The sequence below is a fragment of the Chlorocebus sabaeus genome, chromosome 9 (genome assembly GCF_047675955.1).
Source record: "Chlorocebus sabaeus isolate Y175 chromosome 9, mChlSab1.0.hap1, whole genome shotgun sequence".
Lineage (NCBI taxonomy): Eukaryota > Metazoa > Chordata > Mammalia > Primates > Cercopithecidae > Chlorocebus > Chlorocebus sabaeus.
The window spans coordinates 98,863,359-98,876,419 of record NC_132912.1 but is presented as its reverse complement, the minus strand read 5'-3'; the positions used below and the strand labels follow the sequence as shown (position 1 = coordinate 98,876,419).

Genomic DNA, 13,061 nt, shown 5'->3' with positions numbered 1-13,061 from the left:
TTCCCAGCTACTCAGGAGGCTGAGGTAGGAGGATCACTTAAACCTGCGTGGCAGAGGTTGCAGCAAGCCAAGCACCACTGCATTCCAGCCCAACAGAGCTACAGCATGTCTCAAAAAAAAAAAAAAAAAAAAAAAGGAAATGTAGGGTTAAATATGCAAAACTAATTAAATACAGATCTGGAAATGTTCAAAATTCTAGTGTATCTGTGGGTCACATACTATTCTGGTATGCAGTTGATATTGGTACACAATTATAAAGGAGTTTAAAATTAAAAATTAAAATACAGAAGCAGTTCTAGGTTCAGGTAAACCTTACTCTTTATTACTCCCTGAAACTATGACTTCTTACTGTGCCCAATATAAAAGATGCTTACCCACACATACACCTTTATTGACCTTTGTTCTGTTCATATAATTTTCGGTCACCAGGCATGGCATCTCTTTCCCTCTATCTAAATTCAATACTATTCAAACCTCCTTTCAAATACTGCTTCCTATAGAGACATGTAACCTTCTGCAGTACACACTAAATCTCTCCTTTCTCTGAATATCCACTGAAAGAGTAACCAGTGCTCACCATTTATTACAAACTGCTTTATACTATTCCATAATTTCATTAAAGTTTTACCTCCCCAGATAATGTATAAGCTTCCTAAATGCAAGTTTTACTTAATATTTCTCGTTTTTCCCTCACAAAAACCAGAAGACTCGGTAAACAGGTACCTAACCCATGTATTTTTAAGCGATTCATTCTCTCATTTTCAAATCAAATATGACTATGATTTTAGATTACATCAATTCATAGCAAACTTCAAAGAGCATGTAAACTTTTTTGCTGCAATAATTTGGAACTTGGTTTAAAACACACAGAGTCAGAAACCACTCCCACAAGCCCCCATCTTTTTTTTCACTGTCTCCCAGGATGAAGTGCAATGGCATAATTATGGCTCACTACAGCCTCGCCTGGGCTCAACTGATTCTTCCACCTCGGTCTCCCAAGTAGCTGGGACTACAGGTGTGCACCACCACGCCAAGCTAATTTGCCCAATTTTTTTTTTTTTTAGAGATGGGGTTTCACCATGTTGCCCAGGTTGGTCTTGAACTCCTGGTCTCAAGCAATTTGCCCACCTCAGCCTCCCAAAGTGCTAAGACTATAGACATGAGCCACCACACTCTGACAGAAATCACCTTTTTAATAGGTAGGAATTGGGAGAAAAATCTGAATTAATTTGTCCAAAGTGACATAAGCACCATTGAATTCAGTATAGGAAAGGGATTATTTTCATCTCTTGCTCTTTTCTTCTGTTTGTCATTTCGCTGTGACAGTGATTTAGAATAGGCAGATTTTGATTTGGAATACACAAGGGAAAGGAAGAAAATCAAAAAATGTACTGCTGCTTGCTGGGAGAACATGTTATCATGTGATCCATTCCTGCTCAGCTTCACTAAATAATATAAATGGTTTAATTTTTCTCTAGGTCTATACAGCACCTGCCTCCATGATTAGAAACTGTACGTCCACATCTTAGTATGTGGCACTAAAATCCATACACTTTCATGAGCCAGAAATCAAGATTCATCCTTGATTCCTCCATCCCTTACTCCCCACATTAACCCATAAGCAAGCCTGGTCAACTCTATCTCAAAACCAGATCTTGAGCTCGGTGAGGTGGCTCACGTCTACCCCCAGCACTTTGTGAGGCTGAGACAGGTGGATCTGAGGTTGCAAGTTTGAGACCAGCCTGACCAACATGGAGAAACCCCGCCTCTACTAAAAACACAAAAGTAGCCGGGTGTGGTGGCGCATGCCTGTAATCCCAGCTACTCGGGAGGTTGAGGCAGGACAATCACTTGAACCGAGGAGGTGGAGGTTGCGGTGAGCCAAGATCGTGCCATTGCACTCCAGCCTGGGCAATAAGAGCAAAACTCCGTCTCGAAAAAACAGAAACAAAAAACAAAATAGAAACAACAGATCTTGTATTTCCCTTCTTCTCTTCCTGTCCACTGTCATCATCTTAGTCCAGGCCACCATCATTTCTAACATGAATGAAAATAGTCTTCCCAGGCCAGGCGCGGTGGCTCAAGCCTGTAATCCCAGCACTTTGGGAGGCCGAGACGGGCGGATCACGAGGTCAGGAGATCGAGACCATCCGGGCTAACATGGTGAAACTCCCTCTCTACTAAAAAATACAAAAAACTAGCCGGGTGAGGTGGCGGGCGCCTGTAGTCCCAGCTACTCGGGAGGCTGAGGCAGGAGAATGGCGTGAACCCGGGAGGCGGAGCTTGCAGTGAGCTGAGATCCGCCCACTACACTCCAGCCCCAGCAACAGAGCGAGACTCCGTCTCAAAAAAAAAAAAGAAAATAGTTCTCCCAACTGGCATCCACGCTTCCACCTTGTCCACCACTCTCCTCTGAGTCCACTCTCCACACAGGAGCTAATGCTCTTCTTAAAATAAAATAGATCACAAAGCTCCCCTGCTTAAAGCTCCTTGGTGGTTTCCCAAGTGTCTTACTCTGTTCTGGCTGCTGTAACACAGTACCATAGACTGGGTGACTTATTTCTCACAATTCTGAAGGCTAGAAAGTCTAAGATCAAGGCACTGGCGATTTGGTGTCTGGGGAGGGCCTACTTCCTGGTTCACAGAGGGCCATCTTCTCACTGTGTCCTCACATGGCAAAATAGAGCTCTCTGGGGTCTCTTTTATAAGGGTACTAATTCCATTCTTAAGGGCTCTGCCCTCATGACCTAATCACCTCTTAAAAAGGCCCCACTTCCAAATGCCATCACACTGAAGAATAGGTTTCAATATATCAATACGAGGATGGCGAAGGGGGACACAAACATTCAGTCTATAGCGGCAAGGCACTTAAAATTTAATCTCTTTACAAAGGCCTGCAAGAAACAGCAGTATCTGGTCTTGGGCCTTTTTCTTCAACTTCATCTCACACCACTCTCCCCACTGTACATATACTCCAACAAGCTGCCACAGATTCTCAGCTCCTCAAATATTCTTCCTATCCTTCCTATCTCAGGCCTTTGCATCAGCTGTTCCCTACTTGAAATGTGCTTTCTTCCATTCTTCAAAAGCTAAATCCTTCTTATCTTTTAGGTCTCAGCTCAAATGTCACCACCTCAGAAGGGCCCTTCCCTATAAACCATCCCCTCCTCAAATAAATAAATAAATAAATAAATAAATAAATAAATAAATAATTCGCCACTTTATCCTTTTGTATTTCTTTTTTGTAACACATCTTACATCTCTGGCAATATTTTATTTGCCAATTTATTTTCTATCTATCTCTACCACTGGAATATAAGCTGCATAAGGATGAGAAATACATCTGTAATGTTCTTTACTGTATCACCAGCATGTGGGATGGTGCCAGGCTTATAGCTAGCACCACAACTACGTTCTAAGCGTTGGGAATATGGCAGTAAACAAAACAGACAAAAATCTCTCCCCTCACGGAGATAACATTTTACTGATTATTCAGGTAATAAGCAAAGCAAGTAAATTATAATGTATATTCAAAGGCAACAAGTGCTACAGACAAAAATAAAGCAAAGATGGAAAGGCAGAATCAGAGTGCTATAATTTTAATTATGAAGTCAGGGAGCCATCACTCGAAAAGGTCTTATTGGAGTCAAGATCTTAAGGAGCTGAGGAAGCCAACAATCCAGGAAAAGAAAACAGTAAGTGCCATGACCCTGAGTGTACAATGTGCCTAACACATTTGGGGAACAGCAAGAAAATCAGTATGACCACAACAGAAAGCATTAGAGGGAAAGCTAGAAGATGAGGTCAGAGAAGTAACAAGGGGACAGAAATAGGCCCTGATAGAAACCATAAAGGCTTTGGTTTTATTCTGAATCAGAGAGGAAGCTACTGGAGCACTGCGGGCAGAGAATTACCATGAGTTGAATTACTTCTATCACTTGGGCTGCCATGCTAAGAACAGAGTATTCAGGAGGGATTAAGAGTAAAGACAAAGAATACACAGTGCAATTATCCGAGTAAGAGTTGATGGTGGTTTGGTTGGGATAATGAGGCATGGTAAGATTGAATATATTTTGAAGTTAGCACCTACAAGATATCCTGACATTCTTTCTCTGAAAGCGACATGTCAAGGATAATTCTAGAAGTTCTGACAGCAATGGAAAGAACTGAATTGCTATTTACCAAGATACAAAAGATTGTTAAAGTAGTAGGAAATATACCAAAAGTTCCATTTTAGGCATGTAACATTTGAGATGTCTATTTGACATTCAAGAGGAAAGGTGGACTATGTGGCTGGATATAGACTACACAGGGCTGATGAAATTTGGGGAGTTATCGGTGTGCATATATGTACATATGTACTTTCAAGTACTTGGAGCAGGATGAAATCACCAGGGGGAATAAACAAAAAGAGCAGTCCAAGGCCTGAGCCTTAAGATTCTATAACACATTCAACAGAAAGAGATTAAAAAGAACCAGCAAGAGAGACAGGAAAGAAAAGACCAATAAAACTTAAGGTAAATCAAGAATGTGGTAACCTCAAAGCAAAATGAAGAAAATGTTTCCTGGATAAGGGATTGAACAACTCTGTCAAGTAAGAAGATGACTAACTAGACTTAATGTGAAGATCACTGGTACCATGGATTAGAAGAGTTTCAGTGGAGTTATAGAGGAGAAAGGCTGACAAGCTTGGATGTAAGGCAAAATGGGAACAGAGGAAGTAGTGATGTAGTGCAGACAACTCTTTCAAGGAGTTTTACGATAAAGGAGTTGTTTTGTTTTGTTTAATTTTATTTCTTGTGTCTTAAAGGTGGGAGAAATTACAGTATGACTGCATGCTTATTAAAATAATCTAGTAAAAATAAAAAAAATTGATGATGGAGGATAGGAAAGAAATGCAGCAGCAAAGTCTTTCAGGTTAGAAGGGACAGAATCTAGTGAACGAGTTGAAGAGGTGAACTTAGAAAGGAGCAAACATGATCCATCTATAGTAACTAGAAGGGAGGATAAATAAAGATGCTAGCAGGTGCGCAGATGTGACTGAGAGAGTTTGTGGAATGAAATGACAGCCTGCGGGCCAAATCTGGCCTGCTGCCTGTTTCTGTAAATTAAGTTTCATTGGAATACAGCCACACTCACTCATTTACATATTGCCTATGGCTTCTTTTGTGTTACAATAGTTGCACCAGAAACCATATGGCCCACAAAGCCTAAAATATTTACTATCTGGCCATTTACAGAAAAAGCTTGCCAACCTTGGAATAATCCAACTGGATTAATCCAAATGTTACTCTGAGTTGAGAGTCAGATGCGAGGCTATGAGGAAAGAAGGTAGGCAAGGACATAGGAAACTACAGCATTTAATGAGACAATGACCCAACAATAAGTTTTACATCATTCCTAGTTTCTGGAGCCCAAAATGAACATTCTATGAGCAATCAATCATCACTTTAATTTTGTTCCTTATCTTTAAAAACATTTTTTTAAAAATAGAGATGGGTGTCTCACTATGTTGCCCTGGCTGGTCTCGAACTCCTGGGTTCAAGCGATCCTCCCAGCTCAGCTGCTCAATGTGCTGGGACTACAGCCATGAGCCACCTCCCCAGCCTTTAAATGTTTTTACATCTATTGCTACATTCGTTTCAAACGGGCTTTATTGATAAGGAATAGGGTATGGTTTTGACTATTACTAAGAGATCTCTCAAAAAGGGAAAGGTAAGAAGAAATGTTATATATATTTATTTCTTCTTACCTTTCCCTTTTTGAGAAAGGTTATACATACATATTTATAAATCGGCATTTCAAGTTATTTGCTGTTTTTAAAAAATCTTCAAGACAGATGACTATAATAAAGGTTTTCGCCATAATGAATAATAATGAATAATTTTACAGTATTCCATCATACTTTATATTTCAGCATACAAAAATGAAATTATATGAAAAGAAATATACACATTTTTTCAAAGAAATCTCCATCTTAGTAGAAAGCCAAAATTTCTGCTTGGTTTTCCAAAGGCCTCATACAAAGATTTACCTTAAACAGTCACCTTATTTTCTACTACCTCATTTCCAAAGAACACATACTGTTACAGTGAAACCAATTTCCACTCCAACCTGGATTAGCCTATAATCATTTTTAACTCCATCCTTTCTTCAGTTATTCTCTGTGCCTATCAAAGCCACATGCATAACTAAAAATACATTTAAAGTTATATATTCTTCACGAAATCTTCCTAGATGGTTCAACCTGCTCACTTCCTTCCCATCAAAATTGACTTAAAATACACTTGTGCATTCATTTATCTGTTTTTTCTGTTGTGTTTGCTGTATATTAATATGAACTCTTTAACTAGAAGCACTTCCGAGACAAGGAATTCTTATTCTCACGTTATTACTTAGATGCCAAGCACCACAGTCATTATTCTCAACACATGCGTGTTGATCTGTGTACCAGAAATAAAAAAAAAAAGTCATATATCCACCATCCACTCAGTCTAGTACATATAATCCTTGCATATCCATGCAGTTGCACATACTCGTACATAATGGACACTCAAAAAAGGTTTGTAGGTTGAATGAAAGCGGATTGAATGCATGCACAAATGATGAATAAATAAAGGGAACCTTTTATAAGGTATAGGAAAGTGGCAAACTACAGAAGGATGTGAATGATCAATCTGAAACTTTAGACTTTAAATTCATAAGGGCCATATATTCATCAGAACACTTTCTGCTCCAATTCAAGCCAATTTATGCATAGAATTCTGGCACAAGGACTGAGAAGGACACCAGGATAGCTCACAAAATCAAAAGTAGGTACCACTTACCATGTTCCCTGAGATTGAAAGTGGCACTACCACCATCCATCTCCCATCTCCTATGGCATCACTTTCTCCCACTACACAGATGTGCTTTTCATACACGTGGTAAAGAATGTCACCAGTACCTTCCCAGATTAACAATTTCAGAGAAAAGGTACTACACCTTTGTCCTAGCATTCGCCCATAAATTTTGAAAAACGATTCTGACTGGTTCTGCATGAGTAACAGCAATCACTGTTGCAATAGGGATGACCAAGCTCAGGTTATAAGACAGTAAGACTGACGGAGAGCCCACCAACCACTCAGAATAGGGGAGGAGTGGTTCCCTAAATGAAGAGATACTGAGTTGACAAAAACAATATATGATATGTCTTCTACCAGCCACAGCCTTCAACAAACCAATTTTAATCAGGAGTTGATGATAAGCTTACTACATTTTGAAATTATTTGACTTTCCTCATGAAATGAGACCTATGTGAAGTCCACTTAATTTTCTGAAACTTCACATCATGTACCTTCATTCTAATATTCTGACACTTGTTTCATGCAGCCATACCAGTCACAGCTTTAAATTTTTAGTCAGACTTTGCTCACAACTTTTCAAGATAAATAAATAAAAATCATTTTGGTCAGTCATCACATAGCAGTCTCTTATTTACTTCACTACAACTAAAGCTTTCATTCTTCATTACATTACTTTTTCTGGGTAGTTTGGCTCAAATAGTACAAACTGAATATTCCTTAACCAAAATGCTTGGAAGTAGGCCGGGAGCAGTGGCTCATGCCTGTAATCCAGTGGATCACCCCTGTAATCCCAGCGCTTTGGGAGGCCGAGGCAGACAGATCACTCGAGGTCAGGAGTTTGAGACCAGCCTGTCCAACATGGCGAAGCCTCGTCTCTACTAAAAATACAAAAAAAAAAAAAAAAAAAAAAAAAAAAAATTAGCCAGGCATAGTGGTATGCTCCTGTAGTCCCAGCTACTCGGGAGGCTGAGGCAGAAGAAATGCTTGCACCCGGGAGGCAGAGGTTGCCGTCAGCCGAGAAAATCACGCCACTGCACTACAGCCTGGGTGGCAGAGTGAGACTCCATCTCAAAAAAACAAAACAAAACAAAACAAAACAAAAAAGCTTGGAACTAGATGTGTTTCAGATTTTAGATTTTTGAGGATTTTGGAATATTCGCACTACTTACTGGCTGAATATCCAAAATCCAAAATGTTCCAATGATGATTTCCTTTGAGCTTCATGTCAGCACTACAAAAGTTTCAGATTTTGGAGTATTTTGGATTTCAGGTTTTCAGATTTGGGATGCTCAACCTTTAGGAAAATTCTTAGCATTCAGAATTACTTTATCTCTTCAGGAATAACATAGGACCCATGTGAACCTCATGGTAGGAAGTCAAACAAATGTTATATAGGAAAAAGTTACTTAATGACATGAATGATAACGTGGTATCCTCAACTCAGCTCTACTGCTCTCTACTCAATGTACATTATTTTCTGACAAAATCAAAATTCATGCCTTTGTAAAAAAATGGCCCTGAGCAGAAATCCATTTGCTGGTGAAGTTCAGAGAAGAACACAGTTATGATAATTAAACCAATAATGTAAGGTGGTATACTATACGACAGCTATTTCAGCAGTTACATAAATAATCTTATTCCTAATTTATGGTTATACTTGTGTGTATACTTACTGCATTTAGAGGAATTTTATGATACTGTGGTATCCAAGAATCTTAGGATTTCAAAGATCCCAGGACCTATCCAACACAAACAGTAAGAGACATCTGTGTTTCGAGGGTAGAAAAAACATGTTTTTTTACATGGGCACAATATTTTCCACTACATTTCCAAAGCTTTCCTTATAATACCATAGATTTGTTGGCATATTTTTCCTCCTTTTTTGTCTACACCCAGACATTCACGATTGTCTTCAAGAAACTAATCATAACACGATAGTGATTCCCAAGTCCCGTTGCTGATTCATAATGAAGATGCTATTAGTCATAATATAAACACATATGAGGTAACTTTTCTTTAGGTACATTGCTTTGCACTTACTAGACCACAACCACACTCTTCTGGCCATTCATACAGCTTTGAAACATCTATCTGCTACCTTTATCTCCACCGTTCATTACCCAGAAGTCCTTAATGCCACCTTTCTATTTAGAGGGATGATACAGTTAAAGTTGTATTTGGATCTCTAACAAAACGTTAAGCAATAAACTATGAAACCAAAAATTACTTTTTTTGCTTAGATTAAAATGAAAACCCATGTTTAAGTATTTTATTTTGGCCAAAAAATAAAATACAACTGTAACTTACATAACTTATGAAAACTCATGTATATGTAAACTACAGGTTGAGGGTCTATTATCCGAAATGCTTGGGAACAGAAGGGTTTCATTCTTTTTTTCTTTTTCTTTTTTAGGATTTTAGAATATTTGTGTTATACCAGTTGAGCACCTCAAATCCAAAAGTTCAAAATCCAAAATGTTCCAAAGAGCATTTCCTTTGACCATCATGTCAGTACTCAAATAATTTTGCATTTTGGATTTTTGGGTTTGGGATACTTAACCTGTATTTTATTTTATTTAGTCCAATATTAAAACATACTAACTTACTACTTAATAGACTATATACTCCAGTATTTCAATCTTTACCATACCTCTTTCTTCAGGAACAAAAGGCACACAATTTAACACTTGCACAATGTCACAATCAGGAACAGTGATCAAAAGAAGAGATGATATCTGGAAATGAAGACCAAGATTTTAAAACTTTTGACTACAAAAACTGTTCAATTACACGTCACATTCAACTTAAGGTGTATATAGAAACCTAAAAAAAACCACACACACACACAAAACTAAGAAAACCTCTCTACCCTTAAGCATATATCATTGATGCCCAGTGATAACATGTCATAAATTTGCAAAAGTCACAATCTAAAGCCTAGAATCAATCTGACTCAGTATCTTCATTTATTAGAAGAAAAAGAAATAGAGCCTTGCCCAAAGTCACAAAACTAGAACTAATATCTGGATCTGATTCCAACTCAGTTATCCTACAACCACAATAGTAACCCTTAATACTTATTTCTGGAATCTAATATGCCATGAAAACTGCTCACCATGAGACACCAATACCCCATATAGAATTGAAATACTCACAGCCTACACACCTGGGACCAGATAATAAACAAAAATTTCAAGACTGTGTTAAAACCCTTTTCTTCTGCTTATGGCACTTTGCCACAAAACCTTCAGTAGCATACCTGAAGGAATGTCGGCAAGATTAAAGTCTCCTATCATTAAAAAAAAAAAAAAAAAAAAAAGTTGTATTAGGTGCTCTAAAGTATGCAATGTCAGAACGTCTCAATGAAAACAATTCTAAACAACTATATACAGAAAAGCAAACAATAAAAATAAACTTAAAGGACATTTAAAGTATATCTCGAAGTCAAATTATAGATTTAGGCTAAAGTACAGTCCCTCTGTAATGTTTCAAAATATAGAAACTTCTGGGATTACAGCATACTATTACCAGAGAGACTAGAACAGAATCCGAAGTGTGACCATGGCAAAAAACTGAAGCATTTAAAAGTTCATACATTATCAATGCACATAGTGGGTGTTCATTGTGGTTACTGTCTTTTGTCCTTCCATAAAACCAGATATAAAACGTTTTAAGTGGTCATTATACTTATTTTCACTGCAACAAACAGGAAACATTTGGTTGTGTAACATACCTACATTTTATTCTCCTCCCCCTTTTGTTGGCAATTTTCTGTATCTAGGGATGATCTAATTTATAGTTTTTATAGCAAAAATCAACATTGTTTACTATGCTTACCTTCCCCAGGAAATCCCAACACCCTCAAAGTGTTAAAAGAATGCAATGTCTCTTTATAAATTTCAGAAAAGAGAATTTTGCTGAAAGGTAGTGAATGCATTTCTATAAATTTGCAGTTAAACTCTGAAAATGTTAGGAAATTTCACTGAATCAATTTAAATGTTTTAAATTACATCTGAGGATACCAACCTTAGAAGAGTATACTCAAATCAGACCCCTTGCTGCAGAAAAAGCAATTCAATAATTACCAGTAACTAGATCTAACATGCACATTTTCAAGTTAATAGAATTCCTATCCTGACAGTTTGGTGTCTTCATGTTTTATCACTGTGACAACTGTACAAATTCCAACATTCTTATGAATTCCTTGAACATTGACTTATTTTATTTTTCTAGGGTTTTTTAGACGTTTGACAACATACTCAACAATGTTTGCACTCAAACAGCTCACATACACTACTTGCTATCAAATTTAAACCTAAAAAGAAAACTAAGTCTTAACTGTTGTATTCTAAACTTTAAAGCTACATCTGTTTGATCGGTCCGCTTAAGAGTTAAAACATTTTTCCTTATATACATTCACTCCATATACTTTTCAATTACCACAGCCACCTAGGAAGAGACTGTCTACTTGACAAAGAGGACACCATGTAAAGAATAGAGTCAAAATGAACCCTACATGTGAGAAAGCCAGTTACAAAGAAATCCATCTGCCACTGGGTGTGGTTAGGGTCTGCGGGGAAGAGCACCTTTGGTCAACTCTGGAGAAGAGCGAGCGCTTCAGGGAGCTGGGCATCTCTGCAAGAAATGGCCCCCAATGACCATAGGCTGGGCCAGCAATAGGGAAGCCGTCGAGTCGGGCCTGCGAACCTATAGCTCGACGGGTGCGGTCTGCGGGGTGCCCTTGCTGTCTCCACCAACCACGAAACCCGCCGAGTGAGTGCTTCGAGCGCCGCGCGCCCAGCTTCGTCCCAAACACCGCGCCCGATCCGCCCCTTCCTCCGGGGTTCGGCTGCCCCGCGGGGAGCGCGGAGGCACACCGTGCCCTACTCCCACCCAGCTCCTAGAATGTAGGAGAGTGTAGAGTTCAAAAAGCCCGGACGTAAAACCACCCCAGGTTTAGAAAGTAAGGGTTAGCTCCAGCAGCCTGCAAAAGCGCTCGGAAAAAAAACCCCGACTTCTCCAGAAAAACTTTGCGGCAAGTTAGGCGGAAGCGCTGAATGGCCGGGACTATTTAACTTGCGCTTCCTCTCACAAGAGGCGGATCCCTAGCCCTGTTTGGGGGACCCTGACGGTCCACAAACTCGCCGTTTGCCTGCTGGCCGGCCCTCTAGAAGTTCCGGCATCCTAAAAGGTCTGGGCGGTCCCGCTCACGGGGAGTACCTGTCGTAGTCCCCATTGCCTGCGAGTCCCTGATGGCGGCCATTACACTTCCATCCGGGTATTGCCGAAAAGCTGATCGCAGCGCTACCGGGAGCGCACGCTACGGCGGAGGGATCTGTGCTGCACCTGAGACAAGCGGAAGAGAACGGAAGCCGGCAGGGTCCGCGCTCGGTCTGACGAGACTAGGCCATGGAGCTGGGTTCGCCGCTGACCTTTCCACGTAGGGCGCTGCCCCGGCGCCCACCAGTTCAGTGACTTACTACTACCTCTTTGCTCACCAGCAGCTACTGATCCTACTGCCAGTGAAATGGCAGACAAACGTCCACTTTGTGCTCTTCAGAGTAGACACCAGGAGCAGGAACTGTATGCACTTCGCAAGCCTTTGCTGACTGGGAATGGTCTCCACCCTGAGATTTTAACCAGTTCCGGTTTAGCAAATGGCGTCTCCCCACCCCTTGCTTCTGGCACACAGGTTTTAGCAACCATTGTAGCCCATGTCAACGAAAGAAGCTGTCGCCAGTAGCTCTGGAAGACGTACTTAACTCCAAACATGTACATATTGAATATTTGATCAAAAACTGTCTTTACAATGAGAGAGGCTCGCATCCCCCTCAAACGAATACTTCCTCTACCTCACAACAGGGCTGGACAGTTAATATGGTTGGCTTTACCCCAAAGGCCAGTATGGCCCCTCTTCCGCTCTTTATAAATCCAACCTATTAATTGATACCTCACTTTCTACATAATTCTACATAAATTATCTTCCTTTTAAAATGTGGGAGGGAATAAGTAGTGGCAAACATTCAAGCAACAACAAAATACCTTGGTGCAGAAGGATATACCAATAAATTAAAAGTGAAACTACGATCGGATTTTTCACTCTTTTTTTTTTTTTATTCCATGTTTTCTTAAGTAGCATGTACGGCATTGACAATTTTCTAAAAACTTTAAAAATGTGTATGATACATAATTGTCTCAGAGTAGGCTTTTGAAAAT

The 13,061-nt window shown here is 39.6% G+C and overlaps 1 protein-coding gene across 16 annotated transcripts in view; it reads right to left on the bottom strand.

Moving 5' to 3' along the window:
• ZNF518A (zinc finger protein 518A) overlaps window positions 1–12,450 on the bottom strand; it is a 123,090-nt gene extending 110,640 nt beyond the window's left edge. For 8 of the 16 annotated variants that reach the window (XM_073019217.1, XM_073019218.1, XM_038009359.2 and 5 more), the window contains exons 1-3: window positions 12,066–12,438; window positions 9,496–9,580; window positions 8,519–8,584 (exon numbers count right to left, since the gene is read on the bottom strand). The gene's annotated coding sequence lies outside the window, so the exon portion shown is untranslated. Of the gene's footprint in view, window positions 1–8,518; window positions 8,585–9,495; window positions 9,581–11,361; window positions 12,017–12,065 lie in introns of those variants that run through there. The other 8 variants (XR_012094027.1, XR_012094026.1, XM_073019215.1 and 5 more) reach the window with 5 other exon arrangements.
• Between the last annotated feature and the right edge of the window lie 611 nt (window positions 12,451–13,061).